The sequence below is a fragment of the Ostrea edulis genome, chromosome 5 (genome assembly GCF_947568905.1).
Source record: "Ostrea edulis chromosome 5, xbOstEdul1.1, whole genome shotgun sequence".
Lineage (NCBI taxonomy): Eukaryota > Metazoa > Mollusca > Bivalvia > Ostreida > Ostreidae > Ostrea > Ostrea edulis.
Genome location: NC_079168.1, coordinates 60,178,795 through 60,196,230, shown reverse-complemented (window position 1 = coordinate 60,196,230; position 17,436 = coordinate 60,178,795). Strand labels below are relative to the sequence as shown.

Below are 17,436 nucleotides of genomic sequence, written 5' to 3'. Positions count from 1 at the left end.
AATACCGACACAAAATGTAATAAACTATAGACTATAGGGTATATAGGAATCACTCTGTCTGTCAGTCCGTCTGCAGATTCGTGTTCGGGCTATAACTTCTTTGTTCTTTGACTTAGGCATACCATATTTGGCACACAGGTGGATCACCATGAGACAATGTGCCAAGTACCTTCATGACCTCTATATGACCTTGACCCTTGACCTCAAGGTCAAAATTAAAGGGTTTTTTTTTACAATGGATTCGTGTCCGGGCTATAACTTCTTTGTTCTTTGACATAGGCATACCATATTTGACACACAGGTTGATCACCATGAAATAATGTGTCAAGTACCTTCATGACCTCCATATGACCTTGACCTCAAGGTCAAAATTAAAGGTTTTTACAATGGATTCGTGTCAGGGCCATGACTTCTTTGTTCTTTGACATAGGCATACCATATTTGACACATGAGTGCATCACCATGAGACAATGTGTCGGGTACCTTCATGACCTCTATATGACCTTGACCTTTGACCTCAAGGTCAAATTGATTATAGGGTTTTGACATAGTCATACCATAAGACATGGGTGTATCACCATGAGACTATGTGTCATGTACATTCATGACCTCTTTCTGACCTTGACCTTTGATCTCAAGATCAAAATTATAGGTTTATACCATAGATTTGTGTTCAGACTATATCTTCCATTTTCTTCTACAAAGGCATACCATAATTTTACACTCAGGAAAGAGGTAATTTATACCTATTAACAACATCCTTTGGGAGATTGGGGTAAGCGGGGGGTATTCTTAGTGAGCATTGCTCACAGTACCTCTTGTTATCTTCAATCATACTTCAGTTTATGCTAAATTGGTGCTCAATAGATCTTGTATATCTGACATTTTGCTTATTTACATTCTGCATTGAACTCGACGTAAATTGTACTAATGCAAAATGTAATAATTGACGTCATTATCCAGACACATAGAATCAAGGGTAGGGGACAAGGGGACCTGTCCCCCACCTTTATTAACAATGACCATTATTTGTTATTTTGTAATGCAAATAAAAGATATATTGGGTGACCCCCACTTGAACCCAGCTTGAAAGTTCTGATAAACAATATTAAAAAATCACCCACCACCACCAATTAAAGATATGAAGATTGGGTAAAAAAAAAATAATGAGGCACTCATAGTAGAGGACTCTAACCACCTCATCCCAGCCCTAACCTCCAACGATTGAGGAAAATGAAGTGTGGGGGGTTATTGAGGCATTCAAAGTAAGAGACTCATTCACTCGCACCCTCCCCTCCCATGAATTAGGGATTTGAACATCGGACAAAACATCTTGGTTTGTTTGGGTTTTTTGTTTTGATTTAATGTTGTTGTCGATCTTATTTTAATTCTTATTATCATTTTACATGCCAAGGAATTTTTGAGAATCCAATTTTTCATTTTTTTCTTCCCGCTATACGGTAATACCCGCATTCTCACCCAGAGTTATATTTCCAATCATAATTCTCTTATTTATATATCTACATTTGTATCACTCATACATGCCAACTTTTAAAAATCCCCATTGGGGATTTTGCGTGCGACGACCTTTTTTCAAGGCTCAAAATTCACGACATTTTACCATGAAAATAAATATTTGTCTTTTCAAATAAAATATCAATCTAATCATTGTACATGTATCATATATTAACACAACATCAAGTGTGTTTGGCCATTAACTTTAACAAAACTATTTAAAAAAAAATTTTTTTTTTTTAAAAAACACTTTGAAAGATGTACATAAATATTTTATTAAAATCATCTATATTCAGTGCAAAAAAAATCCTCTCCAACAACAAGTCACATACATATTATCAAATAATACTTAAAGTTGCATCCTTTTACACCATATAAATATTGGCTGGTCTATATATCAAAATTTTAATTAAAGCACATGCATTTAGGTACGACTTCAAAGGCGATCTTGCTTGTCTGTAAACATGGGCTTGCAGAGTCTGGTGGAACAATCTGCATTGCAACCAGAAAAGGAGTGATCTGCCCTGCTATGAAGTTTGCGAACAAAACCTTTGCACCCATGACATCTGAAATAATTACCAGGAAAAAAACCCACATCAAAATATACGTTTTTACTTGTAAATTAAGGCTACTTGCTAATATAAAATTCAGAACAGACTTGTGCGAATTACGCATCACAAAGTTTATTGAATACTACACTATATAATACATCACGATAGACAGATAGATTCGGATAGCCTATATTATTATAGTTGGAAAAAAAATATATCTGACGTACCTTATTGCATATTTTGGGTGCTGTCAGCGAGAGGCAAAATTCGGGAATGACCGATTGTTTGGTGGTGACACTAGGCCTATCATCATTGTCATTCACGTTTGTGTAAAGGATATGTCAAATTGAAATTCGTCTTCCCGATTGATTACTCTCAAAACATGCTTCGCACTGTCCAATAAGCACCCTGACACAGGCAGACCAGGTAAATTACACCACCCCGATTCCATGCGACACAAGATAAACAGCAATGGCTGACTTTTGTCCCGATTTCTGATTGGCCAGTTCAGAAATGACGCGGGATTTCAAATTTCGGTTGGAAATGGGGGTTTGTTGTTGTAAAATGGGAGCTATTTTTAGAAAATTGTGATTTCGGGGTATTTTTGCAATCCCGATCGGGATATCGGGATTTGCCTTTTCAACTGCTTCATATCAGGAGAATCCCGCACAAATCGGGAAAGTTGGCATGTATGATCACTGTGATCATCGATAAATTTTGAATTGTGCACGCAATACATCCACTCAGATGATCAGTATATATGTACCATATATACCCGCCTATAAGTCGGTTCGCCTATAAGTCGGTTGTATAGTTTTAAGGTTATTTTGGAGGGAATTACCATTTGCCCATTTATAAATTGGTCTAACTTTTTTCAAGAATCGGTTGACAATTTCAAATCAATGCTCTAATGTTTTTACCTGTGTTTCAAATAATATTTTGAGAAATGCGCCGATATTTGATGTTTCCCCAACAAATCAATTTCTTATCAATACTCTTATGTATTTATCTGTGTTCCAATAATGTTTTGGTTTGTGACATCGATATTTTTTTATTCCACAAATTAAACAGTTACTATTTTGTTTATTTCGTCCATGTTTTTGTTGTTTAAAAAATACTAGGCTATACATTATGCCATCCAGAAAAATACTAATCTTAGGACACTCCTATAAGTCGGACATAGAGTTTTGGAATTAAATTTAACTTCCAAAAATCTGACTTGAAGGTGCGAGTATATATATGGTACGTGCATGATCAGATTCCTGATTTCTATAAACAGCCAAACCCCTGACCACGAGTCGAGCATTAAATATATGAAAAATATTCGACTCTTGATATTTCCCCTGATTGAAGACACCTTGATTGGCACGGGTGAAGTGTGTCGCAGTCTGTATAATGGAATGACAACGTGTTGTAAAGTTTTGTTGAGATACAAATGGAATTTATCATTTTGTTTTGTGGATATATCAGAATAAAGAGAATCTAACATTTTCGGTAAGTGCACATCATTGGTACCTGTTGAATAGATGTCCACATTTTAATGTGTTTTTTGTCGGGTATGCCATGTACTTTACATATTATGCACATGCACCTGTATTTTGCAAAATATGTATTTTACCCTCTTTGCTTATTCTATTTTATCAGTATGTAATTGGCAAATGATTTCTCTGCATTTATTTCATGATAAACTGTAAATACTTACATGCACTTGCAAGTATGCAAGAAAAGTATTTTTGCATTTTGGTCTAAATTATCTTTCAGAATGTTTCACTAAAATACAATATTTATTTTGTAATTTTGAGCAATGTATGATGTTTTAAAACATGATTTTATTTATTTCTCATTCCCTATACATTGCTATCGGAGATGTGCACTGGTCGAGTCCTGCTAGAAAATCACTCAGGTGTGACAATCACATTTGGGGTATATACAGGTAGAGTAAATTAGGCTACCTGAAAGAAATATGGCGGAAAAGACGAGAAGTGTGTACATATTTATGAATTCATGTCAGCTTTAACTACTTGCGCTAAAGATAGGTCTTGTGACTTGGTGTAGTGAATTTTGGGAGAGATTGGTTTGATAGATTCAGGACTCTGATGTAGTGGGATGGATTTTCAGGACTCTTTGGGGTAGGATGGAATCTGCAGGAGTCTATTGACTTTGATAGATTCCTATGGAATGGATTTTTCAGTACTTTATGTGATGGGTTGTATTTATCAGAACTGAAACTGAACGAATTTCTATGGATTCTTTGGGATGGTAGATGTTCCTCAGGACTATGGGATGGATGGATTCTCCAGGATTCTATAAGATGGGAGGGATACCATAGGTTTTTAACTCACCTGAGCTGAAAGCTCATGTGAGCTTTTCTGATCACCCGTCATCCATCTGTCTGTAAACTTCACATTTTCAACTTCTCCAAAACCACTGTGAAGGGCTTTCAAGTTTGCTCAAATAAAGGCCATGCCCCCTTCAAAGGAGAGATAATCACATAAAATGCAACAGTCATTTAAAAATCTTCTTAAGAACCTCTGGGCCAGAAGAGCCAAACTTTACATGAAAGCTTTCTGACATACATGTAGTGCAAATTCAGGTTTGTTCAAACCATGACTCCTGGGTGTTAGGTTGAGGCCATAATAGGGGATTAATGTTTTACATGCAAATATATAGGGGAAAATCTTCTTCTCAAGAACCACTGAGTCAGGAAAGTATAAATTTATGTAAAAGCTTCCTGATATAGTGCAGATTCAAGGTTGTTTGAATCATGACCCCTTGGGATAGGATGGGGCCACAATGGGTTATCAATGTAAATATATAGGGAACATTTTTAAAATCTTGTTCTCAAGAACAAAGTTGACATTTACATGAAAGCTTCCTGTCATAGTGCAGATTCAAGTTTCTTAAAATTAAATCCCCCTGGGGTAGGCTGGGGCCACAATAGGAGATCAAAGTTTTACATACAGATATTAAGGGAAAAACTTTTTAAAAATCTTTTTCTCAAGAACCATTGGGTCAGAGAGAAGTTTACATTTACATGAAAGCTTTCTGACATAGTGCAGATTCAAGTTTGTTAAGATCACAACCCCGAGGGTAGGATGGGGCCACAATAGGGGATCAAAGTTTTGCATATAAATATATAGAGAATGTTGTTAAAAATATTCTTAAGAACTACAGGGCCAGAAAAGTTTACGTTTACATGAAAGCTTCCTGACATAGTGCAGATTCAAGTTTGTAAAAAGTATGGTCCTCGGGGGTAGGTTGGGGCCACAATAGGGATAAAAGATTATAGGGGAATATATATAGGGAAAATCTTTAGATATGGGCAAAGGTGAGCGATGTGGCCCATGGGCCTCTTGTTATGGAATGAGATGAATTGCTCATGACTTGATTGGATGCGATGGATTGCTCAGGGTTCTTTGGGATGGGATGGGTTGTTAAGGGTTCTTTGGAATGGGATGGGTTGCTCAAGATTCTTTGGGATGGGATAGGTTGCTCAGGGTTCTTTGGGATGGGATGGGTTGCTCAGTGTTCTTTGGAATGGGATGGGTTGCTAAGGGATCTTTGGGATGGGATGGGATGGGTTGCTCAGAATTCCTTGGATTGGGATGGGTTGCTCAGAATTCCTTGGAATGGGATAGGTTGCTCAGGATTCTTTGGGATGGGATCATCATGATTTCTGGGATTTTATGGAATGAGATAGATTCCTCAAGATAGTCTGATACTAATGTTCACTTGTAAATTGTGTTCAAATGGTGTATTATCATTTTGTAGGTGATGAGAGATGGTGGAGAAATAAAGAAAAATCAGCTATGAAGGGTCATAACAAAAATAGACAAACAAGTCATGTTGTGACCTGGAATCACTCAAGAGGAACCTTTGTTTCTGCGCCATTAACTATCGACACAACAAAGGATGTATTATATCTTACTACATGTACTTCTTACTTAAAGTGTATTTTTTCCTTTTTGTATTTTTTCCTTGTACTCTAATATACATTTTTACAAAATTTATCTCATATTTTTTTTATTTTTGAAATGAATTAATTAATTAATGCCATTAATTCAAATTCTTGTTTGCTTTCCCATTTTCAACTGACCTAGCAAAAATGTGGCCACTCAAAAAATGTTTTCTTGAGATTATATTTGTTATTCATTTCTTTTGAAGATGTGTCACTTTTAAGATGTAGCTTCATCAATCTTGAATTTGTTCTTTGAATTGTGCTATTAACACCATGACAACAGTCAAAATGGACTGCCAATGGGAGACAAACAATATTTCTATTTACTAGTAGTTTCAAATCTAGGCTTAAATGATTATGCATCAATTTTATTTGTAATTTTTATTTGAAATTGAATTATTGTTAAACCTTGCATTTAGAAACGTATAGGTAGGGCCAAAAAAAATTAATCAATAGTTTCTCAGGCCCTACCGCATCCATTGAAAAGGCACTGCATGGAATTTTTCTTTTATCAACTTATATTAATTTTGGGTTTTTGTTTATGTAAATAAGGTAATTTACTCTTCTATTATAGACATTTATTTTTATTTTTTATTTTAATAAAATGATAGGTATTTTTTATCAAATAATTGCATACTCATTTATATGCAAGTGTTTAAGAAAAATGTGTAAATTTAATAGTAATGAAGTGAAGCTATCCATTGCTTATTCTGTATAAACATGTACATGAGAAAGAAAAGGTAACTCATTCTACAGTCAACATAAAAAAGAAAGATAACTCATACTACAGCCAAGTAAAAAAAATAATAATACCTGCCTGCCTCATCAAAAATTTTTATTTTTGGCCCGAGTGGTTGTGAGTTTGACCCCTTCAGGTTGTTTCCTACTCTTTTAATCTTTTCTATAACTTGGAATACCAATGGATTACTGTGTCATACTTTCTATTTTCATATTACTTGCTGTGTTGAAGCATGTATATAATTTATGAACATATTGAAAATGAATGAATAAATCTGTCAATAATTTTTGACTGAAGGTGTGAAAAATGAATATTAGAGTCTTGTAGCATATTACTTAAAGTATGCAGTGGGATTCTTCTCTCTGGGATAATAAGGACTTGCTTGTATTAATCTAACTTTAAAGATGAGTCTGCCATTGACTTGTTGATATGTCTTGAGTCCAAGTCAAGGACTTTTAAAGTAACTAAACTCTACCCTTCCAAGCGTCATAAAGTGTTTGTTTATCTTTGCAAATTGGACAACTCAATGATACATTGTAATTATCTATTAAAGATTAGGAGAGAGAAAATTCCAGCTACATGTACATCCAAGAAATTTTCAATGTCAAGGTTTTTGAGAGAGAATATTAGTAAGGACATGTCCTCACACCACTTGTCCTCACTAAGCTAACATTTTGTATCTACATCTTTCACATGCTGTAGGTCACATTTATGAGGACGTAATTTTGATGACATTTTTTTTTTGTCCTCGTAGTGCAATTGTCCACGCAACTTCTGTCCATTGGTTGAAATTTGTCCTCACTTTACACATTTTATTGCCCCCCCCCCCCCCCTCTCTCTCTCTCTGAGGTATCTGTTGTGCCCATCACTTACACTTCATGAAAATAGTATAAGATGTGTACTTACCATCATGTGTTCGAGCTTCGGTCACATAGCAATCTATCATTTGAAACAAATTTAAAAGACACAGGGACAGTTTTATATCGCTCTATCAGCATATCTTATCCATTTTTGTTGGTCACCCAAATAGTCTGTTTTCAAGATTCATTTTCAGAAATGATATCTAAGAAACGCATGAAGGTATTTTCTATCATGCCTGGAAATGTCAACAACAAAAAAGTTTTAGTAATCTCTTAAATCCAATTGAAAAGACATGGCAGACACTCTTGAAACATGGATGAAGATATATTGTATGTGTACAAGAAGCTGCACATGGGCCACATCGCTCACCTGAGTCACCTTGGCCTATATTTAAAGATTTTCTCTTTATATTTGTATGTAAAAGCTTGACCCCCTATTGTGGCCCAAACCTACCACCAGGGGCCATGCTTTTTACAAACTTGAATCTGCACTATGTCAGGAAGATTTCATGTAAATGTAAACTTTTCTGGCCCAGTGGTTCTTGAAATGAAGACTTTTGAATATTTTCTTTATATATTTGTATGTAAAACTTTGATCCCCTATTGCAGCCCCATCCTACCCACGGGGTCATGATTTTAACAAACTTGAATCTGCACTATGTCAGGAAGCTTTTGTGTAAATTTCAGCTCTTCTGGCTCAACGGTTCTTAAAAAAACTTTTAAATGATCTCACCCTATTATTGTTATTTTCACCCCTTTGAAGGGGCATGGCCCTTCATTTGAACAAACTTGAAAGCACTTCACCCAAGGATGCTTTTGGCCAAGTTTGGTTATAATTGGCCCAGTGGTTCTGGAGAAGAAGTCAAAAATGTGAAAAGTTTATGGACGGACAGATAACAGGTGATCAGAAAAGCTCACTTGAGAATTCAGCTCAGGTGAGCAAAAAAAAATTCTAATAATACAAGTTAAAAACTACTCACTGTGCACCCTCACCTGGCAGTTGAATACATGTAAACTCCCCTTGAGGGCACAAATTATCAAACCCAGCAATACGAAAATGCACCAATTAAGATAAATGCTGATGATCTTCCAAGATTAAAGGATAAAAAATACGGAAAGGTTTGAAGTTAAATAGAGACCACAACGAGTTTTCATTTCTCGTGTGAAACATGTACTAAGTTTGTTGTTAAACTCGATTGGTCCCATGATTCGTTCGGCACCAAATTTCTTGGTGCTCGAGAAAAGTTTACCAACATATATACTTGGTAACCTAAACTTGTTCAGAGTACACAGGGATCCAGTGGTAGCAACGACTCAAATGTTCACCAACATGAAAGCTCCCGGGGAGCTTGTCCAGTGTGGACGCTAAGTGGGCAGTACAACCTACTTTGACCCAGAGACCCCCACTTGCCGAAAGGGATCCCATGAGGGAGCGATGAATCCCAAGTGTCTTAAGGAATTCTTTAAGCTTGTGATTGACTTCGGGACCAACCGGCTGGTGGTCAGCCCGCGTGATGTTTAGTTGGTATTTCATAATACCAGGTAGCCAGTAATTCACACAAACTAACTACACAAACACTAACTATACGAGGGACAATATACAAATACACAGGACACACAAAGGATACACAGGGAACGCTGAAGACTGTTGTAAGTTGTGAGCTGCATGAAATGATGATGGTGTAGATTTATAGTGCAGACTGCCCAGTAGGGGCCCTGCTACACTAGGTTTGGGGCGACGATGGTGGTCGACCCTCGGATCCCACGGGGACGGGTCTTCTTGAAGATCCGGGGATGGTTAGGTCCTCAAGAAGGTGGTGGATGCATGGTCCATCTCTTCCTCGAGTCGATCGCCCACGGATCCCCACAGTATAGTCGGGTAAGGGCTTCTTGAAGATGACTTGCCATTCTTCATCTGTGGCCGATCGACCCTCGGATCTCCTTCAGTAAAATCGTGGAGACGATCTTCTTGGAGACTGTGTTGAGGACGCGGCAAAGGAGGTCCTGGAGTGGAGTCCTCTACTGGATCCAGTGCAGAAACCCACCAGCTCTGTGCTTCAATTTGTCTAAATAATTTAGATAGTCGCCTTAATTATTCTTATTTATTGGCCGAAAGCAGAAGGACAGTTGTGTTTGCAAATGTATTTATGGCCAAAAGTGTTTAACGTGGAGTTGACCAAGCTCGCACGTCCATGACTTTGTGAGAAAGCCACGGAAGACGCTTTAGACCACTGTCTTTAAGAGATAGTTGGCCTCTAGTACCGATGCGTTATTGTAAAAAGAATTACTTGGTAAATTTTAAGTGTATATAATTCAAGCTATAATACATAGAGCTTTATTCAGGAGCATACGCTTATTGATAATAGAGGGAATAGGATTCTGGATCCTATATTTAATCCAGAATATGCCTGGATATATTGAAATAAATAACAGACCTAATTGGGAAGTTTTAATATTAAGGACTTATATATGTAGTGTTTGAGTGTTGGCTGTAATTTGTGTTATTTTAAGGAAAGACATGCATGTTAGAATTAACTTTTTAAAACAAATTTTTACAGTCTATATGAAAAGGAATTAGTTGAGGGGGTATACATGTATTATTTGGGTAAAGGTATAAGCTAGAACTGCCATGGGTAAATGATATGTATATGATATGCTTTGGTGTATTAATGGCGGTGGGCATGTGTTATAGCCGGGAAACTACAGTTAGCAGGAATGACTGATACCTGCAGCAGCCCTTAAAGGTTAAAAAAGTATTTAACCGTCAGCCACTCCTGTCACCAGATGTGTTACTTCAAGAGTGTCTGACAGTTGAGGGTGTCAGTAAGTGATGTAGGGATGGACGTGTATTGAGTTTGGATGTGACGTAGCGTGTTCATGAGACATTTGACACCGGCCCAGGGTTAAGCCCCGCACCACTGCCAGCAGACAAATTCTGACCTGACATAGTGCCAATGCCACACAAACCACTACGATGATACAGGGTGATGAAGGGGAGAGTGAGAGTAGATGCAACCAAAAGCAAATGGCCGATTCCTACCCCAACTGGGGCATCTCTACAATAAGATACGGTGTTCGAGCCAAGAGCAATTAATCACACTTGGACAGTGTAATAGGTAATGGGCGATTGTTTCTGGGATCTGGCAGTGGGTGCAGTTGTTGTTTGTGTGCCTGGTGTACTGACCTAAATCGCCTAATACATGTAGATTGGTTTCCCCACCCTCAAACGTGTAATGATTTTGTCATAGTGTATGTTAGAGTGATATTTGAGAGGTTTTGAGCTTGGGATGGATTTGATTTTAGCTATGAGTTTGGTGTCTGATTTTAGCTGTTGTTTGTATATACCCATTATAGTGCAAATAATCTCTCTGACCCCTAGCGATATGCCATATGTAACCTTGTTATGACTTAGTGCTTGTTTGACAATGTTGTCGACAGTATCGTTTCCTAGGGGGCCTCCGTGGCCGAGTGGTTAAAGCATCGCGCTCAAAATCACACGGCCTCTCACCTCTGTCGGCGCGGGTTCGAATCCCGCTCGCGCCAGTAAGTGAGAAAGTTTCCCAGTTTACTTTCGGAAGGTCGGTGGTCTCTTCCCAGGTACATTGTATCTGGGTTCTCTCTTCCACCAATAAAAACTGGGCGCCACCAGATAAATGAAAATTGTTGAGTGTGGCGGAATACAGCTATCAATCAATCAATCTCGTTTGAATGCTGACACTGGAAGTGGATGTGTTGATTAGATTGTGTGAAATGATGCAAGAGGTTGAGGATGGTGTCGAGTAGATTTGGCCTACTAGTTTGAAATGTTTTAGTACATTAAGGGAGTCGCTGTGAATTACCGTTCTCCGACATCCCTTATTGTGAATGTATTTGAGTGCAGCAATTAGAGCAACCATCTCCGTCGAGTAGACAACGATGTTGTCCCTCCTCTATGGGACCGCTGGGGTCATAGATGGCTGCACCCGTTTTGCCTGTGGTGGGTTCTTTGCTTCCATCAGTGTAGATTTTTCGGAATCCTTGGTAGTGTATGTCTATGTGTTGCAGTACCATTGCTTTGATTTGTAATGGATTACTGTGTTTTTTGGTGATTGCACTGTCGATATTGGTGTAAAAGGAGGATGAGAGGTCCATGGAGCCATTGGTAGCAGTTGCTTGGTTGGTGGCTTGGGTAGCCGATAAGTGTTTGTATATTTCCCTATTTGGTAGCCAAATGGTCCATTTCTCCTACCCTTCCCCCCACCTTTCGCTGGATTTGGTTTCAGTGTATGCGTATGTATGAGGTGCTTGCAATAATGTATTTGCAGGATTTGTTTTGTCAGAGGAGACCATAACCCAGTACCTTAGAGAAAGTTGGAGTCTGCGTAGCTTAAGTGGTAGTTCTCCCGATTCCAATAGGACTGTGCTTTTTGTCTGTGCTGAGTTTTAAGTGCCGACGATTGGATCCTGTCCAGACTTCGAAGATAGGTCTTGCAACCTTGGTTGTAAGCCTGGCAACCGTAGTCAAGTGTCGATCTAAGAAGAGATTTGTAGAGCATTAGGAAGTTTGTCAGCACCAAATTGTGTGCCTGAAACAAAGTGCATAAGGTTGAGTATTTTGCAACATTTAATTTTGTGTTTTTCGACGTGAGCTATGAATGTCATATGTTCGTCGAAAATGACTCCCAGAAAGTTTATTTCTGATTCTATCTTGATGGGTTGATTTCTTAGGTACATTAATTTGTAGTTAATGTGCGTTAGTTAGTTTTGCCAAATAAGATTGCGACAGCTTGAATCCCCACTGGATGGACAAGTTTGAAATTGAGTCCAGAAACCAAAGTATTAACAGGAATAGCAAACAGTCAATACACAAGAGCAGTCTTCATCGACATTTCCAAAGCTTTCGACCTTGTCTGGCATGATGGACTGATATACAAGCTTCGCCATCAGTTCCACTCTGCTTCATCAGGTCTTTCCTCAAAGACAGGAAAATACAGGTCACTGTCAAATTCAGATCCGCGCACTTTGGACAATGGTACATCACAGAGTTCTGTTATCAGTCCTACACTTTTTAATCTCATAATCAATGACTCATCATCCACAAACAACACCCCCCCCCCCCCAAAAAGAAGAAGAAGAAATAACCGTACCAATTGGCTGACCTCTCCCAGTTTGCAGATGACACGCAAATTCATTACACAAGTCGCTCTATCAAAATCATCAACAATAGGTTGCAGAGCACTCTGGCTGGACAAGATTGTCTATTGAACAGCGACCTGGGCGGAATCCACTCTGTGCAGAGTCGAGTTTGCCTTGTTTATCTAGAAGCCATCTTGACCTGGTGTTGAGCATTTTTTCGAAAGTTTTGCACAAGTGTGATGTTAGTGATATTGGTCTTTAGGAGTCAGGTGATCCTTGCCTGGTTTAGGTATTGGAATGACTATGGCATTTCTCCAAGATGTTGGAATTTATCTTTTTGAAATAGTTGATTGTAGAAATGAAGTATAATGTTCGTGAAGATTGGAGGGAGGTGTTTTGGCATGAGATATGTAATTTTGTCTCCTCCGGGTGCAGTATTTTTGTTATGTACAAGAGCTTGCTTGAGTTCGTGCAATGTAAATGGTAGATTGAATGTTCCAGTGTTGGGATCTGTGTCTTTGACTTGGAGTTTGTGTTTGAATCGGTCCATGACTAGTGAATGTACTAGATCAAGGTTGGAGTTTGAACTGGCTTGTTGAAATGTTTTAGCAATTAGATTTGCCTTGTCTTGTGAGCTGTATGCATTTTGTATTGTTGGAAAAGTGCCTTGACCTTTCTCCAGACTGTTGTTGTGTTTGTACGCGAGTGTAATGTTGAAATGAAGTTTTGCCAATGAGTTTGTTGTTCCTGGAAGATAACATGTTTTGTGTATTTACATGCTCTGTTGTATTTTTCCTTGGAGATGTGTCCCTGCTGGAATTCCTTGAAGGCTTTCCTGCTAGCTTCCCTGGCTTGAGTGCAGTTATCTGTCCAAGCAGGGATAATTGGCCTGGTGACTGATTCACCTGAAGTCCTGGGTATGGAATGTTCAGCTGCTTGGTGAATAGTTTTGTTAATATTGTCTAGATATTAGTCTATATTGTTATTTGCAATTTGATGAATTTGAATTGCACTAAGTAACTGAGCAAATTTTGCCCAGTTGGCTTTAGCGTAGACCCAAGAGTTTTAATTGGTAATGTTCTGGTTTCCATGTATGAAGTGAGGGAAAAGTTGGAGATGATAGGGAGATGATCTGATCCACAGGAGTCTTGTACAACTATCCAATCGGACATGACGATGTGGTGTGTGGTACGATGGTTACACCCAATGCTGTAGTGTTACCAGTATTTGGATCAATCCTAGTAGGGGATCCATCATTAAGTATGACTAAGTTTTCATCATCTACCCACTGGATAACGTCCTCTCCTGCTTTGTCCTTGTTGTTGGCTCCCAGGACTGGGTGGTGTATGTTGAAATCTCCTAGGTAGATTGTGTTTGTAGGAAAGGTTTGAGAAAGGCGTGCAAGTTCAAGTTGAAGATGTTTAGTATCCTGTGGTGGTATGTATATGTTGAAGATGTCAATGAAACCTGTGTTGAGTTTAATTTGTGTGCCTACCACTTCAACTGGACCAAAGTCATAATTGATTTGTACTAACCCACCACCTTGTCGATGAGGTCTGTCTTGTCGTAAAGTGTCATATCCTGGCACGCTCGGTCACTTGTGGTGTGTCTGCAACCACGTCTCCTGTACACATATGACTGAAAGGAGACTTTTCTTGAATTAGTTGCTTGAGCTGACCAACGTTGGCCCGATGACCTCGAGCATTCCATTGTAAGACACTGAATCCGTCCATTGGTAAGTATGGGATATGTTTGGTGTGTTACTGGAGATGTGAGACCATGATCTCCTTTGATGGTGTATCACCTAGCAAGGAGAGGTCGAATTCATCTAGCTGTTCACTGAATTGTGAGCTAGACAAGATGACCTGTTTGTGACAGGGAGATGACGTGTCATACTCTGTGCCAGGAGATGGGCCCCTCTTTTTGCCTGGTGTTGCATGTTGGTGATACCGTTTGTGTGGCGATTGTTTTTTTTTGGGGGGGGGGGGGGTGTTGGTTTGGTGTTTGTCTGTGTACGTGGTTTTGTAGTGTTTTGTTTGGGCCCAGCTGTATGAAATTTGTTTACACTGACATTTTATAGGAAAACCTGGACTTATAATTATCATAATTATATATATTTTAAAAAAAAATTGTTATGGGTAATCACTTTCATTTACAACTCAACGCATCCTGAACGCAATTCACACTAATTATGAATGGATATCATTTTGATCTCACAATGATGCAATTTAAATGATCTTACCTTCTAATGATTAACCTGACTGTAAATTATTCAGCTTTTCATGGAACTCTAACCCCACCAAGCTTACAATTTTAAGGTAGTGATTGCGAGGTCTCACGTGGTTTATTCATGTAGTATCTAAAGAGAGATTATTTTCGTTTCTGATTCCGAAATACATTATGCGCTTGAACATCAGTAATGACAGAAGACGGAAACAAACACTTGTCAGATATAACCAGACACAGGGTAAAGTGAAAATATGTTTAGAATTTTATATACAAGTAAAAATAAAATACAAATGAAAAATCCCTTACGTTTTAATTATCTTTTAAGTCTCCATGTAACAACCCCCCCCCCCCCCTCTCCTGTTGATTTTTAGTCTTACAAACCGTAAATTTAATTTACAAACCACTTGTCTTATTAAAATCATAATATGTAATGTTAAAAATTTCATAACATGTATACAGTACACATAAATCTAAAATGCTGGATATATAATATCGAAGGGAAGCCGCTAGGCCGAGGAAACACGGGTTATAAACGCGTCATTTTGAGCAAAAAATATTCAATAATTCCTAGCACTTGTTGTTTTTATCTTTTTCTCGGTTAGCTCAGTTAATTCTTATGATATCAAAAATAAAGTCTTGTTGCTGTTGATAATCACTTGGTTTGAAATAGGTAATACGACGGCACAATGCAGAGTTTACATCGGCTATGTTATATTTCCCGCGGTTTTAATATACATTTACAGAGCATGAATATACAAGTGTAACGTATTTACATTCAATTCTGGGATCGTACCTGGTCAATTCCAGGGTTTGGGGTATTCAACAATAACTAATTTAAACTAATCGGTATGATTTTAGTGGACTGCCAAAATATACAAATATGTCCTAACTATGGCACGCCAAATTCACAAAAATGAGCTAAACATAGTTTCACAGTTGATAAACTATAGTTAACGACGTTAATCTATATTTCACATCTGCACATTACACAAGTAATTTCAAACAGAAAGTAATAATTTAATTCATCTCCAAAGCAACAATACTATCATTCGATGTGGAATAAATTTAATAATAAATATCAAAACATTTTTATAGTTTTAATACGAGTTAAAACAAATATATGTATAAAAATGCATATTTATCTATTATAATTATCACCTGCAGCATTCATATAAGGGGAGGGGGAGGGGGGTAACTATAGTGCTCCTAGCGCCAAAGTAAACCTGAAAACCAATATTGATACTTTCAGGACACATTTCTTAAAACATATGTAAAAATAAAAACAATTCATTGGTCATTTATTTCTCAGGGGGTGAAAATATGCCTTCTGTGGTAAATAATTGGCTTCTAAAAACAGTAAAACTGCTCATAAGCAGCCGTGCTTCTACTTCATATGAAAGTAAATGGTCATCTTTTACAAATTATATATTCCTGTGAAAACCATATATTCTGCCATTACTTTTGCAGATAGTTTAACCAAAGACACAATAGGACGGTGCGTAGTCTTTATTATGTACTTCATGTGTGGTAAAAGACTGAAACAAGCAAAAGGAGTAATAAATATACTGTTAAATTACAAATGAATAAATAAATAATCAAAAATAAACTTAAGAAATGTTACAAAAAGAAAATAGTCAAAATTTGGATTTAATTTTATCACAAACTTGTTTCCGTAGAAAAATTTGTTAAGTGCGTACATTTACGTGAAAGATACATATGACACTAACGGCGTTCCATAGAAAATATTCAGATGTATGCCACTTCTAAATATAATATACAAGAATAGCTAAAAAACCAAAATAAAGTAAATATGTATTCAAAGGCTAAGAGAATCATGATAATGAACTGCAAAAGACTACTTACAGTGTGTGCTATCTCTAAGTAGAAATGAATGATTGGAACAATCGACCGATGCGTGAAACACACTCACAGGTAAACAGGAAGTACGTGCTCGAATTAAGAATGGTAACTCTAAACGGGTTTGAAGTCTAAGTCGTAAAGAAAGATAATTCAATATAAAAAAGAGGAAATATTTTAACAAATAACGATAACTCTTCACACCATATATGATACTTTCATAATGAGTTACACAATTCATTGGTCATTTATTTCTCAGGGGGTGAAAATATGCCTTCTGTGGTAAATAATTGGCTTCTAAAAACAGTAAAACTGCTCATAATTAAGCAGCCGTGCTTCTACTTCACATGAAAGTAAATGGTCATCTTAATACAAATTATATATTCCTGTGAAAACCATATATGATACTTTCATAATGAGTTACAGATACTGTCAGCTACAAAATATACAAAAATCAGAAAAATTCATAGATTCATTAATTTCCAGTGCCCCATAAAATTATGCAATCACTACCTTAATCAGTGTACATGTACATAGTAATTGATTGCTCTCCAGATAATCCTCTTTAAACGCTATCTTCAGTTTAGATATTCATATAGTAGGTATGATTTA

At 37.4% G+C, this 17,436-nt stretch overlaps 2 long non-coding RNA genes across 2 annotated transcripts in view; one reads left to right on the top strand and one right to left on the bottom strand.

Moving 5' to 3' along the window:
- LOC125652389 (uncharacterized) overlaps nucleotides 1-7,055 on the top strand; it is a 38,581-nt gene extending 31,526 nt beyond the window's left edge. Inside the window, exon 6 of the long non-coding RNA XR_007361556.2 lies at nucleotides 5,838-7,055. This is a non-coding gene — a long non-coding RNA (uncharacterized LOC125652389). The remainder of the gene's footprint in view (nucleotides 1-5,837) is intronic.
- On the bottom strand, nucleotides 6,626-17,029 carry LOC125652393 (uncharacterized). Its single transcript, XR_007361561.2, has 4 exons — nucleotides 16,831-17,029; nucleotides 11,963-12,135; nucleotides 9,252-9,689; nucleotides 6,626-8,709 (listed from the first exon to the last, which is right to left on the bottom strand). It is a non-coding gene; the product is annotated as an uncharacterized LOC125652393 (long non-coding RNA).
- Between the last annotated feature and the right edge of the window lie 407 nt (nucleotides 17,030-17,436).